Raw genomic sequence first — 16,043 nt, 5'->3', positions numbered from 1 at the left:
AGTCGACTTTCGCTACAAAGCGATCCGACTTACGCGAAATGGCTATAACGCGATTTTTTCAACAGTAAAGAATTTTTGAGCCAGCGCGAATTCCTCGCCTGCAACATGAAAATTTTCGGAAAGGAATCGCGATGTGTAAGTTGTTTTCGTGAACGGACCTTCATCCCTTCAGAATCACTGAGAGCAGAAGTACCCACACTGTACTAGTCTTTTATCGCTTATATAAATAACTACTTCTCATTTTCCATTATTTTTTTTTTTCATTCTAAATGTGAAAGTTAACGAAATATAACAACACCTAGGAGTGCTGCTTTATCTAAAGTTGGTGAAGATAGAAAGAAAAATAGAACGTGTCTGAGAATTAAAGAAAAGGTAAAGCTTCTTGAAAAGCTGAAGCTGAACCAAAAAATGCTTCGAAGGGTAGCACAACAATTAGGTATGACGGTATGAGTGAATCTTCCATTCGTACAATTAAAAGTCAAGAAAAGGAAATCCATAAAAGTTCACCGAGTAATAGTATCCAAGCAAAATGCAAAAATTATGAAAATGAAAGCTGTTTTTTATTGTAAATTAAAGAAACCAGGAAGAGGGGTAATGACATAGATGGAAACTTTATAAAAGAACCAATGAAGCAACTGTATTTAAAAATATATTAGAATAACTGCAGTATAAATCATCATTTTCACTTTTTCAAGTTACAAATATCATTACTGAATCAACTGTACAGTACAACTATAGGGCATTAGTTCTCCTTACTACATGCCGTACGTACAGTACTGGTTTATTTTATGTTTTTCTTTCCCATTGATCATTGTTTTTGTGCATCATAGCAGCATTTTATGTTGAATAAAACGGCTTTTTTTTAAATACAAATAAAAATTCAGTTCTTTATGTAAGAAACAGTAAGGTATGGTTAGGAAAAGGTTTTTAACTGTTTAAGGTTGTGTTTACACATGTCCAAAATGATTGGTTATGTTTATAAAAGTTTTTACACATACCTTTTTCCACAATGCGAAATTTCGACTTACGCGAGGGGTCTTGAAACGCATCCCTCGCGTAAGTCGGGACTCGACTGTATATCAAAATATCGGATATTTTCGAACCCTGATCTTTACAGATAATCTCAAAACCCCACGATGACAGCCTTTAGTTTAAAATGCAATTCCACACTAGTTAAAATTTAACTCCACATTAATCGAGATCGGATTATTTAAAAATCATTTTCCCACCAAATATCGAAATTTTGATGTGAGGTGAGAGCTTCATGTACTTTATTTTTCTGCTGATCTAGAAGGGTAGAATTCTTCTAAAGTTTGATTCCAAGAAACAGGTTGTGTCATAATGACACACGATAGACGTGAAACATTTTAACTATTCATCAAACACTTTTGATCAAACAGATTGTGTTTCTTATTCATATTTTTACATAAAATTATATACATGTGTCCACTGATAATGATCATCTTCTTCCTTCTTAAGAACAGAAATGATCTGTTTACGATAACTAAAGTAAGTAATTACAAATGTACATATTGATCTCCACGCTGCCTGAACGCAGTACATGCAACCATACAGAATGAGAAAGGAAGCGAGAAGAGTGTAATGTCTCACTTTTCTCCAATACCTGAAGGCAAGCAAGCCACTGCTTTCCTTCTAACCGACATTGCTTATCCCCACCACTTTTCGTCACACAAAAAGGTTGGATCATAACTTCAAAGCCCTCACATAAAAAGTTTCACTGAAAAAAATCTTTGATTCAGCATTTTATCATAAAAGTATTGATATTTCAACCCGCAAAACTTTAAATGTACCTAATTTCTGACAAACAAGAGTTGTGGCTGGGAGGACTTTTACAATCTCAAAAACCCATGATAACGGTCCTGATCTCAAAGGTAATTCAACACTTATGAAAACTTAATTATGTATCAATCATGGCCATAATTATTAAAAATCATTTTCTCAATAAAAAGAGAAATTTTTACTAACCTGAAGTGGGGTGATATCATGTACTTTATCCTTCAGGTGATAAAGAAAGAGTAGCATATAAAGGAAATAACTAGGCAACCTAAAAATTAGTAAACCCTAATTAGAGCATAATAAAAAGTACCAACACACTACTTGAAATGAACTTAGAACATCTCAGTTTTCTGTTTATGATGGAACACACAGCGACTGACATGCTTGTTGAATAAAAAAAGAGTAAATTACCAAAAAAAAAAAAAATACCTACAGTTCATTAAATTTTTAATAAAATAGTACATTTTAAATTGGCTGGCTCAACCTAAAAAAATTATAAAAGCTGTGCCGTGTGTCAAGCAAGTGTTGTACTTGGAACTAATATTCAGAATATATCTATATTAGCACTTCAGAATGGGTTTTATCTGCAATGAGTAGTAAAGCACTAATTATAGAATTAGTTATTCACAAATAAATATGTTTCACAATCAAAAGAAAGTGAATTATCTTGCATTTCTTGTAGCTTCCTGGCTTGCATAACAGCTGCATTTTCAAGAGCCATCTGGTATTTTCTTTTTACTGTGAATAATAGCTTACATTTAAATGCTTTGAATTATGATGGGAAGATGAAAAACTGTTTCAAAATTTAATTTGCCTAACAATTTTTATGTGTACAAAGCAAAACAGAGGGATTTTTTAAACTTTAAAACCTATTGTTTACTTCTGAAAAGTTGTGCGGTGGTTCATAGAGAATTGCGTTATATAGGTCGGTGAAATAAATATTTGGCAGAAAATCATAACAAATCGTTTTTCCTTTAATCTAAATGGTATTAAAAAATACTGCCAGCCAGCATTGAAAGTTCTATAATTTATAAGCATTTTATTTCCTCAGCATCTCCTTTCAAAAAACAAAAATTTGACACTGTAAATACTTACGTTGCATAAAGAGAAGATTTGACTTGGAGTTTAATAGCTTGAAGGAACATTAAAAACGATACATAAGTCAATTATTGTCGAAGAAATGATCAGGAAAAATAAAAATCTTAACATTAAAACATAAGTTAAAATGGGTTTTAATATCAAGTCACATTCATTTAAAATAAAAATTTCTGCAACATACAGCATTTATAATACAAATCACAAGTTAAGTTGATCTCCTCGCATCACAAGTGTATGTTTTGTTTACTTCCACTCGTCGCCAAGCACGAAATTGATCGCGCCAAACCGAATACAGAGATCTATCGTTAAAAAAATTTAATTTACACAATTTAAACTTTTGCCTTATCTTAAAGTGTTGTTTTTCAATAACGTTGTGATTGGAATAATTGATTTAACAGGAAAACTAACTATAAAAGACCCAAATAGTGTATCAGAGTGGAATTTTAGCACACCGGAACACATGTTCTTGATATAATTACGCGATAGTTAAAGAAATAGTAATGGACTCACTCAAGTAAAGCTACACACGTATAATTTGAACATTGTAGAACAGTAGTATGAGCATTCAAATCTTAGACTCACCTTTAATTTTCCAGATTCTGGGTTTTTCCACAGCACTGTCATACGCTCCATGTTAATCCTACGGGAGAAGAAGAAACACTGCCTCAGGCGGTCTTCGACCAATAGGAAAATGATGCCGCGTTGTCGCAACTCTGAAAACTACGTTTTCATATAGGGACTCTACTTAGAGCAGCTTACCGGAAGAGGTAGTAATGAGCAAGGGAGTAGATAGTTTTAAGAGGGCCATTGATCTTCAATGGGGATTGTAAATTGACTAGGACCAGTCTAGCTGGACCCAGAGCCTATTGCTGGTCGTCACTTTTGTATTTGTATATAAACTCCATTTCATCTCCCTCCACTTGTAAAATTTGTGTTCGAATGTCACTTACCTGTAACTGTCATTCAGGCTCTTCAGCTCTTCACTTCCGTTCGTCCTTCTTTCTTTGTTTACTTTTCGAGTCCCGCGTGAACTTTGAATTTCGATTTCTATGGATATTGTCGTGCTTCGTGTTATGGTGATGCTTGACAAATGTATTTTTCCTGAAATTTTGTGGAGACTTAGTTAAAAATCGGTAGTCTAGTTTGAATAAGATTGTTGACTTTAAACGGAACCTCCAATCTAAATCTTTCTTCTTTCGTTAGTGCTTCAAGTAAGTCGGAAATTTTTCTCTGCCTCTCATTTTGAGTTAGTTGCGTTATGAGTAATATTATCACTCTTTCTTAGTTGGTACTGAAGAGAAAATTTTAAAAATTGCCTCGAAATTTTCATAGCGTGAAATGTTTGGCCGATTTTCAACATTTTTTGCCTAACTTGAGCAAAGCGCTTATTTGCTAATCAAACGTTGAGAAATCTGTATGGATAAAATATAGTGTTGAACTTTTTGACAAAAGAAGGCAAACAGTTTCTTTGAATTGAAAAAAATTCGGACAGTTCAAATTAGTTCAGTGTTTTTTTTTTTTAATTAAAAATGTCTTTATTTCAGAGCAAAATGAATTGAACAAATTGATCAAAGCATTATCCATTGCTGACTATTACTTTTCCAAACCTCTCAGGCAATTTTTGTATTTCATCTCGCAGGGCCTTCCGAACGGAGGGGGGGGGGGGGCAATTGCTCCGGTCGCCACGAAATGAGGGGACCCCTCAAGGAGCCCTCATTTTGTGTGTCATAGATAGACCTCAAGATTCAGAAAATTTTCAAGTCACAAAAAATTTGGTGGCCACCAGTTTTTCGGGTTTTGAAAACAGCGCTCTAGTACAAGAATGGGGGGGGGGGGGGGGGCGATTTCAATTTGTCTTTCTTGAAACAAATATTATGAAAGTGATGCTAAAGGAATGCTAACAAGAAATATAAAAAATCATTAAACCAAAAATTAGAGACGTACCGAGTACTCGGTAACTACTCGGTACTCGGCCTACTCGGCCAATTTGCCGAGTACTTGGTACTCAGCCAAATTCTGATCAGATAATCGGCCAATACCGAGTAGTTGCAAAAAATTGAATATTGTCCAAGACAGATACCAAAATTTATATTAAAAAAAAGAGCAAGCATTATATTCTGCAATCATTTACAATTAAAATTTATGAGTCAAATTTAAATTTTGAGAATAATGAAGTTTGTAATGCTTCAATGAAATAAATCTTTATTTTAATGTCCCCAAAGTTAATAAAACTTATTTATTAAAAATTATGCAAAAAAGGTTAAGTATAGAAAATATGGAATTTTTATATTAAAAATGGATTTTTGCTGCAAACAAAAATTAGTTATAAAAATATAAAAATACCTTTGCTTAAAAAATAAAACAACGTTAAAAGTACAGTGCAGGAACGACATGTGTTTTGGCGCTACAAGGAATTCCTTTTTCAATGCACAAAATGGGAGCTCGTGGATTTAAAGACATGCGACAAAAGTCGGATTTTTTTGTCGAATGTCTTTACATTCTTTAGCTCACATGTTATGCACTGAAAAAGACGTAATTTTTTTGTAAACCTTTTGACTCAAACAAAATTGTTTATATAATGTGTAATTGAATTTCTGCAGGAATTCAGTTTTAAAAACTATTATATGGACAAGGAGATCTATACTACTATTCCAATAAGTTCAAAATTCATCACATGTGTGTTGGTGGTTCTTCTTAAAACATAATTGGTACTTGGTAACTCGGCCGAGTAGTGAAAGGCCGAGTACTCGGTAACTCGGTACTCGGCCGAGTAGTGAAAGGCCGAGTACTCGGTACTCGGCTACTCGACCAAAGTGCTACTCGGTACGTCTCTACCAAAAATAAAGTAGTGTACACAGTGAAAAAAAAAAGTATTTCCCATAAAAACAACAAATTCCTTTAAAATCTTTTTGTAAATCATTGCAAATGCCATGGTAGTAAAAATCAACATGCACTTTTCAGGTAACTAGTTTAATGAAAAGAATTAACTGTAAGCAAATTAGCACGAAGGGAATCGAAAAAATATTAGATAAACATATGATTTGATTTTTTTCAATAATTAAGATTTTTTTTTTTTTTTTGGCATAAAAATAATTAACTACAAACCTCCTCCAGTAATATACAATTTGGCATTTACCAAGAATATATTTCAAAAAAAAAACATTCTTTTTGCATTATTTGAACTAAAGGTATGTATGACCAAACATAGCGACTACGTTCCATACGCAGAGTCTCCATGTTAGGATGATTATGAAGGGAAGACGATCAAAGGTCTGGCTATTTGGATTATATTTTAATCTGATGCGATTGAAGATTAAAAAATTACAACACTTATTCGAATAGAACTAGCCCCCGTTGTTTAAACGATTTTCAATGGAACGTATTCCTAATCGATTGCGAGTATTAGCGTCCACATCACAGCAGAAATATAATATATAGTTTATAGAAATATAGTAATATAGTTTTTTTTCTTTCAATTTTTAATGATATATAGGATTTTTAATGAAATACATTATTTAAGGGACAACATGGAACATTATTTATGGCAAAGGAATGATAAAACGGGGCTCACAGGGGAGGGGGGACTTTCTGCGGTCAAAACAAGTTGCCTTTTCAAGTTTTAAATTAAATAATTTGTCTTCCTATTTTGACGATTGTTTCAGAATAAAGGCTGTTTGAGTTAATTGGGAATCAAATAGGATCGGAACGACCTTCGAGGGTTTATGCAAAAAAACATACAATATGATTTTTTTTTTCACTTTTAAAGAATCGAAATTTGCAAAATATTTTCATACTTTTAGAACAAGATTTAAAGCAAAACATAAACTGTTTTAGAAAAAGATCAATAATTAATCCTTAAAAAACTACAATTAAGACAAATAGTCAGTTTTTAGCACAAAAGCGTCTAAATCAATTAGAATTTAAAAAAAAAAATGTTCTGAAGATAAAATTTTGCATTTTTCCAGAAAATAATTACGAATTACCCGGGAAAAAAGAGCACATTTTGCGTTGTTATCAATAGTTTGCACTGCAATGAACATCCAATGCCATTTTCGGAAACTTAGGCTCTTAAAAAGTCTTGTGCACTGCCATCTCGGGAATGACCAAATATGGCGGCTAGGACAAAAATTAAGAAATAATTTTTTGAATTTGTGGCGTGAAAACAATTTAAAAATAATAAATCTTCGTGAAACTACAATTCAGTTGAAAAGTTTCTAGCACATTTGCGTCCAAAGCAATGAGGATAAGATTAAGTTTTAAGAACAAAATTTTTCATTTCTCAAGAAAATTACATATTTAAAATAAATTTTAAGAAAAAAAAAACAAGTTGCAGAACATTTTGCGTTGTTTTCATTAGTTTCCAGTTAAAGAAAACATCCAATTCTGCTTTGTTTTTGGAAACTTAAACATTTAAGCATCGTGTCTACTTCCATCTTATAAATGACCAAAAATGGCGACTACGTTTCATTCGTAGCTGAAAAGACTTTTTGATTAAAAAACGTTTTTCCCAATTGACCCTACCATCCACAGGCTTGTGCTTTAGATGCAGAAAAATGTTTCTCTCCCGTTAAATTTGTGCATAATTCCTGTTCACCCTAGGAATTTTTTTCTTTGGAACTATTGAGGGGCAAAAATGGCGTCCGCGGTCCTTTTTTATTTTATTGCCAGCGTCATTTTGCCTCAAAACTTTTATATATTTTTTTTCAGGAAACATCGATAAAAACGAAGATTAGAACTCAAGGTACAAAATTCCCTGGGAAAAAATTTGCAAAAAAAAATTTGGGGGGGAGGGGGGCAAAATTTGAAATTTCCCTGACATTTTTAACTATGTCGTTTTCCATGACGATTCCAGGTTCTCTGGAGCGTACGAACCCCGTTTAATAACCGTATTTTCCTGTGCATTATCCACGGACGGCCTATAATCTGCAGGTTCTAAAATGGGCCTGAAGAAAAAAAAAGTTTCGCATAATCGGAGGCGGTGTAGAAAAAAAAAATTTAATATACCATTTGAGCAACTAAACGTGAAAAGGTTATTACTTTAAAGAAATAATCAAAATTAATCTGAAATATAATCTAAAATACAATGATTTCTTCTTGAAATCATGATTATAGTACGATAATTACTTGAAAAACAAAGAGTCAAGACAAAGGAGCAAACGCTCTAATCTTGAGCAAATGGCTTCCTAATTCACTGTATTCTTGCTTTTTTTACATGGCCTAAATCGCGTAAGAGGAGCATTCAAGCATCGTAAAATAACCAATATACAGGCTGGCAGTGAGAAAGAACATGCAAGCTTTGTAAAATAAACAACATTTAGTCGGAATACGATCTCTATCGGTGAATCCTTATAGTACTCATGCACTGAAATTCTTTTCTTGGGATCTAAATTAAAAATAACCCCCCAAAAAAGTTGGCGACTGTAGAAATTTTTTGGGGTCGCCAATTTTGAAAACTGAGTCGCCACGTAGCGAGTGGCGACCGTAAATCTTGACCTTTAGTCATAGATGAACATCATAGGCAAGCAAGTTCGAGAATCATTGCAATAATTCTTGAGTTTTTCCTAGTGAAAAAAAATATTCCTTTCTCCCAGTCACCAAAACATTTGTTGCTTTTGTATCATTGAAGCAGATACAAATTCTGAGATTATAACTTTAGATTCAAACAAAAGCACTTCTCTTTTGTCTAGTTCTCCTTGTAATTTCATCGAATTCTGCCGTTGTGTGTGGTGACGTAATCAGGAAAACGTTTTGGAAGTGGGAGGGTGCGTCACATTGAAAAAAAAGAAGAAAGGTCCGATAGAAAAGGGGGGTCTGGTCAAAATTTAAAAACTTTTAGTTTTTAAAACGCAATTTTAGACTTGCTTTGCACATGCTATGGAGAAAAAAGTATGGGTGTCTCAGTCAGGATTGCCAGATTTAAGAACAATAAATACGGGACAGGCTTCGAGAAGTGAAAAGGGGGGGGGAGTATTTTTGATCTTGAGTGCAATTACTGGTTTTGTATTTTTAAAGGGTGATAAACAACTATGTTTCAATAACTTTCGGAAGATTTCTCTCAGCAACATGTTTATGGGTGAGCAATTTTTGGAGGAACTCGTAACTCAAAGAATTAAGTAAGCAATAGAACGAAGTTCAGTGAACAGATCGACGTTGATAGAAACAGGTGCTAATTAGTTTTTTACTTGCGTTCACTATAAGTTAAACGGTGCAATCGGTCTTAAAACATAAAGGGGAATTTTTATCTGAAATCAAACCACTTTCTAGTGCAAATTCACAGCTGTTTCAGAAAATGTCTGGTATCGCTCAGTCAGACATTGTATTTTTCTACCGTCTAGATGTTTTAAAGTTTTAGTGATAAACGATTCATAAAACTTATCTCCAAATCTGCTCTCTAGCTGTTTTACCAAATGTGTCATAATATCATAAAGTTATCAGCTGCAATTGTAGATTCATTTTGAAGCTTTTTACGAACAATTTCAAAAACGGGAGACACATTAAGGTAACGGCACCAGTAACATACAAGGGTCCAGTAACAGACAGTTATAAGTTTGAATTTAAATAATAAGAGTTTTAGACGAGAAAAACTGTGGCTGTTGCTGTGGCCCATGAATACGGTGCAACCGTTCAGTGTTTATCAGAGTGAATTTTATGAGCCAGTTAGTATTTACAAGGCAGCGGTGGAAGGTTAGGAACAGCCACCAAGAAATCAGCGGGTGTTTCATGTTCATTTAAAATTTGATAAGGCTTCAGTTCTAAAAATAAAGAACTTTTGCACATTTTGAAGAGAAAAAAGGAATGTTGACCATTACTCATCTTTTCCTCAATCCACATCTGTTAATGGGTATCATTGGATTTTTTGGAGTTCGTTACTGGGGTTCGGATTTTTTTTGGAAATTGAGCAAATAAGAATAGAATTAACTAATTCAGAGGAATTAGTTAATTCCCAGCTAATTTCCAGAAACAGCCAAACGTTAGATGAGATGTTGTTGCATGAGAGAAAAGCAATTCTTAAGCATGTCTGTTACTGGTGCCGTTGCCCTACTAAGAAAATGGAAAACTAATGCAATCTCATTGATTTCACATCATGTTTTAGCTGTACTTTCTTTACTTAAAAGCAATAATTTTCTGCAGCAGAGGCTTAGGGATGGATTATAAAATAATTCATGAGAGCAGGCCAAGATTTAATGAGTCGTTGTCACTTCTGTAAACTTGCAAATGAATGCTGTGAGAAATGTATTGAATATATAATCTATATACTTTCTTTTTGGTTTTAGTTCCAAAACAAGTTATAATAGAAAATTGCCGCACCTGCATTGAGGAAAAAATAAACAATTGGAAAGGAAAAATGGACATGCACCCTGTAAGTTGAACTACATTTTAATGTGATTATTTTATTTTACTCGAAAAACCTATGTGAAGGAATTACATAATTTAGAAAGCTGTTATGATTCTGACTTGGTAAAAGTATGTGAAATGTGATTATAACCAATTAAATGAAACTTTCCATGCAATTGCAGAGTACGGAAAATGATAATGACTCTATACAGGGGTCGATCCAGACCTAAATTGGGTCCATTTTGCGGCCCCTTCACAAAATTTCGCATCATAAGAGGCCCCATTCACAAAATTTCACATCATAAAATAAATATAAAATGTAACAGAGTCGATCTGGGAAGACCGTTTTTTTTTAAATCAGAAAACTTCGTAGATACTTCACATTTCAGCTACATGTGAAACGTAGTTGCCATGTTCACAAGATGCTTAAGTGCATAAGAACTAAGTAGAATTAGATATTTATTTTACTGCAAACTAATAAAAATAACGCAAAATGTGGTGTAAACTTTTTTTTTTTTGAGCTATCACGATTGCTTATTGCTTTCATTTGACTGTTTTTGGCGTCCTATCATTTTATTTTCCCTCCGCCACCCTCGCACCATCACTGTCGACCGGCTCCTCATGATGCTGCTCCTATAAAGCTATCTCCAGGTTGCATCCATGTCCTACACACACGCGCATACATACACAACTACGCACACATACACAAACACACAACTGCCCACACATTCATGCCTGCACACAAACACATATGCCTACACACACATACGCATACCCTGCCCCCACGCACACACATTCATACACACAACTACCCACACACTTATGCCAGCACACAGACACAAACACACATGCCTACACACACATAAGCATACCCCCTACACACAAACACACACGCCTACATACACACACTCGTGATTGCGAAAAACATAATTTAAATTCAAGGTGTCAAGACTTTTTATTGTTATTATTTTTTTAAGTTTTCTTGAGAAATGAAAATCTTAGTTCAAATTTCATCTTATTCTCATTGCTTTGGAGGCTAATGCGCTAAAAACTAATGTATTTCAACTAAATTATGGTTTATGAGGATTTTTTATTTTTAATTCTTTTTATGCTACTTAATTAAAATCCAATGGTCGTTTTTGGTCATTCCCAAGATGGAAATAGACAAGACTTTTATGTGGCTGTAAGTTTCAAAAAATGTAATTTGAAATTTATTGTTATGCAAACTGCTCAAAATACCTCAATGTGCCGGAATAGGTATCTTTTTCTTTTTTTAAATAACTCTAATTTTCTTAAAAATCCAAATTTTTATCCTTCAAATTTTATTTTCAGAATGTTATTTTATCTTCATTGCTTTGACGCTAATTGCTAAAAACTGACTGTTTCATCTAAATTGTAGTTCTTTAAGAATTTTTATTATTAATAACTTTATGCAACAAATTCAAAAATCTATTTTCTTTAATTTTTTGCATTGTTGCCATGGTTGGTCATTCTCAAGATCGAAGCAGACAAGACTATTAATTGCCTAAGTTTCCAAAAACAGAACTGGATGCTTATCTCAACACAAACTATTGAAAATAACATAAAATGGTTTACAACCAACCCCCTCCCCTCCCTTTTTGTACTTTAAAACTTGGTTGCGGTGATGGCCACTAAGTTTTTTAGGGCTAATTTATTTTAAGGCAAGGTGGAATTAGTTGCTAATATATCAGCTGGTTTATTTTGCTTTTATGACCAAATGTTTCTAAATTAGGTATATATTTTACGGGTGTTCTTGAAAATCATGGGAAGTCATGGGAAATCGTAGAGTTCAACTGTAATCGAATTTGGTACTGAAAAGTCAGGATTTTCAGCAAAAAAGCTCAAGAAGTATCATATCAGAGATTTTCTGAGAAAAAAAACATCGTATTATGATACATTTAAAACTTTTACTGTTACATACCATTTAAATTTTACTTGATAAACTTTATTCCAGAAAAAATAGGGAAATTCCCAATCATTTCTTTTTCATAAAAAATATAGAAAATTCACAAAGATATTTTGCTTTTTTACAAAATGGGGACTTTAAAAAGAAAACCTGGATCGACCCCTGCTATAGTACTTAAACTATTTCATTTAATTGCCAATAGTCCTCTCTAATGTACCAACCAGAAACCTGCAATACACATGAGATGGGAGATTAGGCAATAACTTTTAGTTAAACCATTTGTCAGTATTTGAAAAATTCTCTGGTGGATGGTGGGGCTGGAAGATGTATGAATTTATCTCAAAGTATCGGTGTAGATCTGGTATCATAAACCGTATTTAGAACTCTTCTGTAAACCGAATTATCAATACACCTTTGTTGAGGGCACCTGTTCATAACCCCCGTTTCCTTTCTAATCTTACCTCTTACACCACCGAGAGAAATGTTGTTCAAACTGTAAAAGGGGGCCCCATACCTGAAACAGCTTAGGTCCTTGTTAAGTCTAAATCCCACCCTGACTGCATGTTTTTTTACATATGTAGGCTGTTGTGAATGTGTAAAACTTTTAGGATTTTAAATGCTTATCTTTTAATATTTTTAAATATCTTGATATTTATATAAGCATTTTTGAATAGTTTTCATATTTTAGCATACACTTCGACTTAAAATAGTAGTTTAGGTTTTAGAAACAACTAAAGGGCAAAAAAACTTTTTTTAGCAATTCAGAAAAACAGGAAATTCAATTGTCCGGGATAGCAATGGTCACCAACAACCAGGATGTACGTAGCATTGAGATTTTTTCTGTGTGCAAATATCTCATTACTCTTGATTAATTGGTATTTATCTATTGGTGTATCTCATCAAACTGTGAAAGAAAGTAAATTGGGTTTACTTTCTCTTTTCAGGACATTGACAAACCTAAGGCTAAAAGGAGACGAGGAAGGTCTAAGGGTACAGCCAATGAAACAAAAAAGGTACGTTATTTCCAAGTCTGCAAAAAAGCCCAGGCCGGTGAGCTTTTATTAAAAAAGCCTGTCTTTTTTGGCCATTTTTGAAAAAAAAAATTCTTTTTTGGCTTTTATAAACCATGTCCTATGTTCGTAATAATTATCTCTATACATTTTAATAAGCTAACAAATGTCAATTTAAGTGATACAGTACCTTTGCTGAAAGTAAAATGATAAAAGGAATGTATGCAGAAAAACTGCAAATCATTTCTGACAAAACCCTTATTCTTCTGCTGGATGATTTTCCACCTAAGCTGATGTCTTTACGTATAACTTTAAAAAAGTTTTTTTTGCCTCTTTCTGTCCTGATATTATTGAAGTTCCAACCACATCTTATAAGGCTTCAAAGTGCAGAATTTTATATATATCTTTCAAACTTTCCTCCCTGGGAGAACCCCCCAGACGCCCTTCAATTAGGGATATTCTTAACTCCACTTAAAGGGGAGTACGGGGTTCTTGAAATCATTCTCCCTCTTAAGGCCAATCCAAAAAGGACATCAGGAAAAAAGCAATGAAAAAAAAGTAAAACCGTTGCTGTATGTGTCCGAGGAAAGAGAGAGACATTGTAAAAGGCAGGAAAATAGAGAATTATCTGTTACGCCACCGAGAGAAATGTTGTTCAAACTAAAAGAAGGCCCCAATACCTGACACAGCTTAGATTTCCGTTAAGTCTAAATCCCGCCCTGACTGCATGTTTTTTTTTTTACATATTTAGGCTGTTGTGAATGTGTAAAACTTTTAGGATTTTAAATGCTTCTATTTTAATATTTTTAATTATCTTGATATTTATAGACATTTTTGGATAGCTTTCTTTATATTTTAGGATACATTACGACTTAAAATGGCAGTGTAGGTTTTAAAAAGAATTAAAGGGCGAAAAACGTTTTTAAACAATCAAAAAAAAAAAAAAAAGAAAGAAAAACCGGAAAATTCAGATGTCCAGGATAGCAATGGTCACCAACAACCAGGATGTAATTAACATTAAGTTTTTTTTTTGTGTGTGCAAGTATCTCATTACTCTTGATGAATTGGTATTTATCTCTTGGGGTATCTCTTCAAATTGTGGATGAAAAAAAATCGACTTGCTTATTCTTTTCAGGACATTGACGAACCTAAGGCTAAAAGGAGTCATGGAAGGTCTAAGGGTACGGCTAATGAAACAAAGGAGGTACGTTATTTCCAAGTCTAAAAAAGCCCAGGCCGGTGAGCTTTTATTTAAAAAAGCCTGTCTTTTTTGAAAAAAAAAAGAATTCTTTTTTGGCTTTTATAAATCATGTACTATGTTCTTCATAATAATGATCTCGATACATTTTAATAAGCTAACAAATGTCAATTTAAGTGATACAGTACCTTTGCTGAAAGTAAAATAATAAAAGGAATGTATGCACAAAAACTGCAAATCATTTCTGACAAAACCCTTACGCTTCTGTTGGATGATCTTCCACCTAAGCTGATGTCTTTATGTATAACTTTAAAAAAGTTTTGTTTGCCTATTTCTGTCCTGATATTTTTGTAGTTCCAACCACATCTTATAAGGCTTCAAAGTGCAGAATTTTATGTCAATCTTTCAAATTTTCCTCCATAGGAGAAACCACCGGACACCCTACAATTATTGATATTCTATACTCTACTTAAAGGGGAATCCTGGGTTCTTGAAACTACTCTCACTTTTAAGGCCAATCCAATCAGCAAAATTAAAAAAGGAAAAGCATTGCTGTATGTATCAGAGGAATGAGACATAGTGAAGGGGTAAAAATAGAAAATTGCCTCTTACACCACCGAGAGAAATGTTGTTCAAACTGTAAAAGGGGGCCCCATACCTGAAACAGTTTATGTCCGTGTTAAGTCTAAATCCCACCCTGACTGCATGTTTTTTTACATATGCAGGCTGTTGTGAATGTGTAAAACTTTTAGGATTTTAAATTCTTCTCTTTTAATATTTTTAAATATCTTAATATTTATATAAGCATTTTTGGATAGTTTTCATATTTTATCATACACTTCAACTTAAAATAGTAGTTTAGGTTTTAGAAACAATTAAAGGGCAAAAAAACTTTTTTTAGCAATTCAGAAAAACAGGAAATTCAGTTGTCCGGGATAGCAATGGTCACCAACAACCAGGATGTATTTAACATTGAGGGTTTTTTTTTTGTGCAAGTATCTCATTACTCTTGATTAATTGGTATTTATCTATTGGTGTATCTCATCGAACTGTGAAAGAAAATAAATTAGGCTTGCTTACTCTTTTCAGGACATTGACGAACCTAAGGCTAAAAGGAGACGAGGAAGGTCTAAGGGTACAGCCAATGAAACAAAAGAGGTACCTTATTTCCAGGGCTGCAAAAAAGCTGGCCTTTTCTTTTTTAAAAAAAGCCTGTCTTTTTTGGCTTTTATAAACCATGTACTATGTTCTTTATAATAGTGATCTCTATACATTTTAATAGGCTAACAAATGTCAATTTAAGTGGTACTATACCTTTGCTGCAAGTAAAGTGATAAAAAGGAATGTGTGCACAAAAACTGCAAATCATTTCTGACAAAACTCTTACGCTTCTGTTAGATGATCCTCCACCCACGCTAATGTCCTTATAGGGTCTGGCGGGGTGGAATGGTTATAAAAACAGGTGTTTTTGAAATAGTAAAGTAAAATACCTGGGTATTGATCTTTAGGGGTAAATACCCAAAATGGGTATTTACCCGGGTATTTATTTCAAAAATTTATATTCAACTAAAATACTTTTCTTTCTATTCCACTATGTATATATATATATAACCAACCATATACAAAACAATACATTTTTGCCCAAAAATTGTATTTTGATCACATATTTAAAGAATTA

At 33.4% G+C, this 16,043-nt stretch overlaps 1 long non-coding RNA gene across 1 annotated transcript; it reads left to right on the top strand.

Moving 5' to 3' along the window:
- Positions 1 to 3,977: 3,977 nt before the first annotated feature.
- On the top strand, positions 3,978 to 14,372 carry LOC129223921 (uncharacterized). The gene is made up of 4 exons (XR_008580662.1): positions 3,978 to 4,106; positions 10,170 to 10,255; positions 13,102 to 13,170; positions 14,303 to 14,372. It is a non-coding gene; the product is annotated as an uncharacterized LOC129223921 (long non-coding RNA).
- The last annotated feature ends 1,671 nt before the right edge of the window (positions 14,373 to 16,043 follow it).

This window comes from Uloborus diversus, chromosome 6 (genome assembly GCF_026930045.1).
Source record: "Uloborus diversus isolate 005 chromosome 6, Udiv.v.3.1, whole genome shotgun sequence".
Taxonomy (NCBI): domain Eukaryota; kingdom Metazoa; phylum Arthropoda; class Arachnida; order Araneae; family Uloboridae; genus Uloborus; species Uloborus diversus.
The sequence above is the reverse complement of the archived record's forward strand: the minus strand, read 5'-3'. Positions and strand labels throughout refer to the sequence as shown.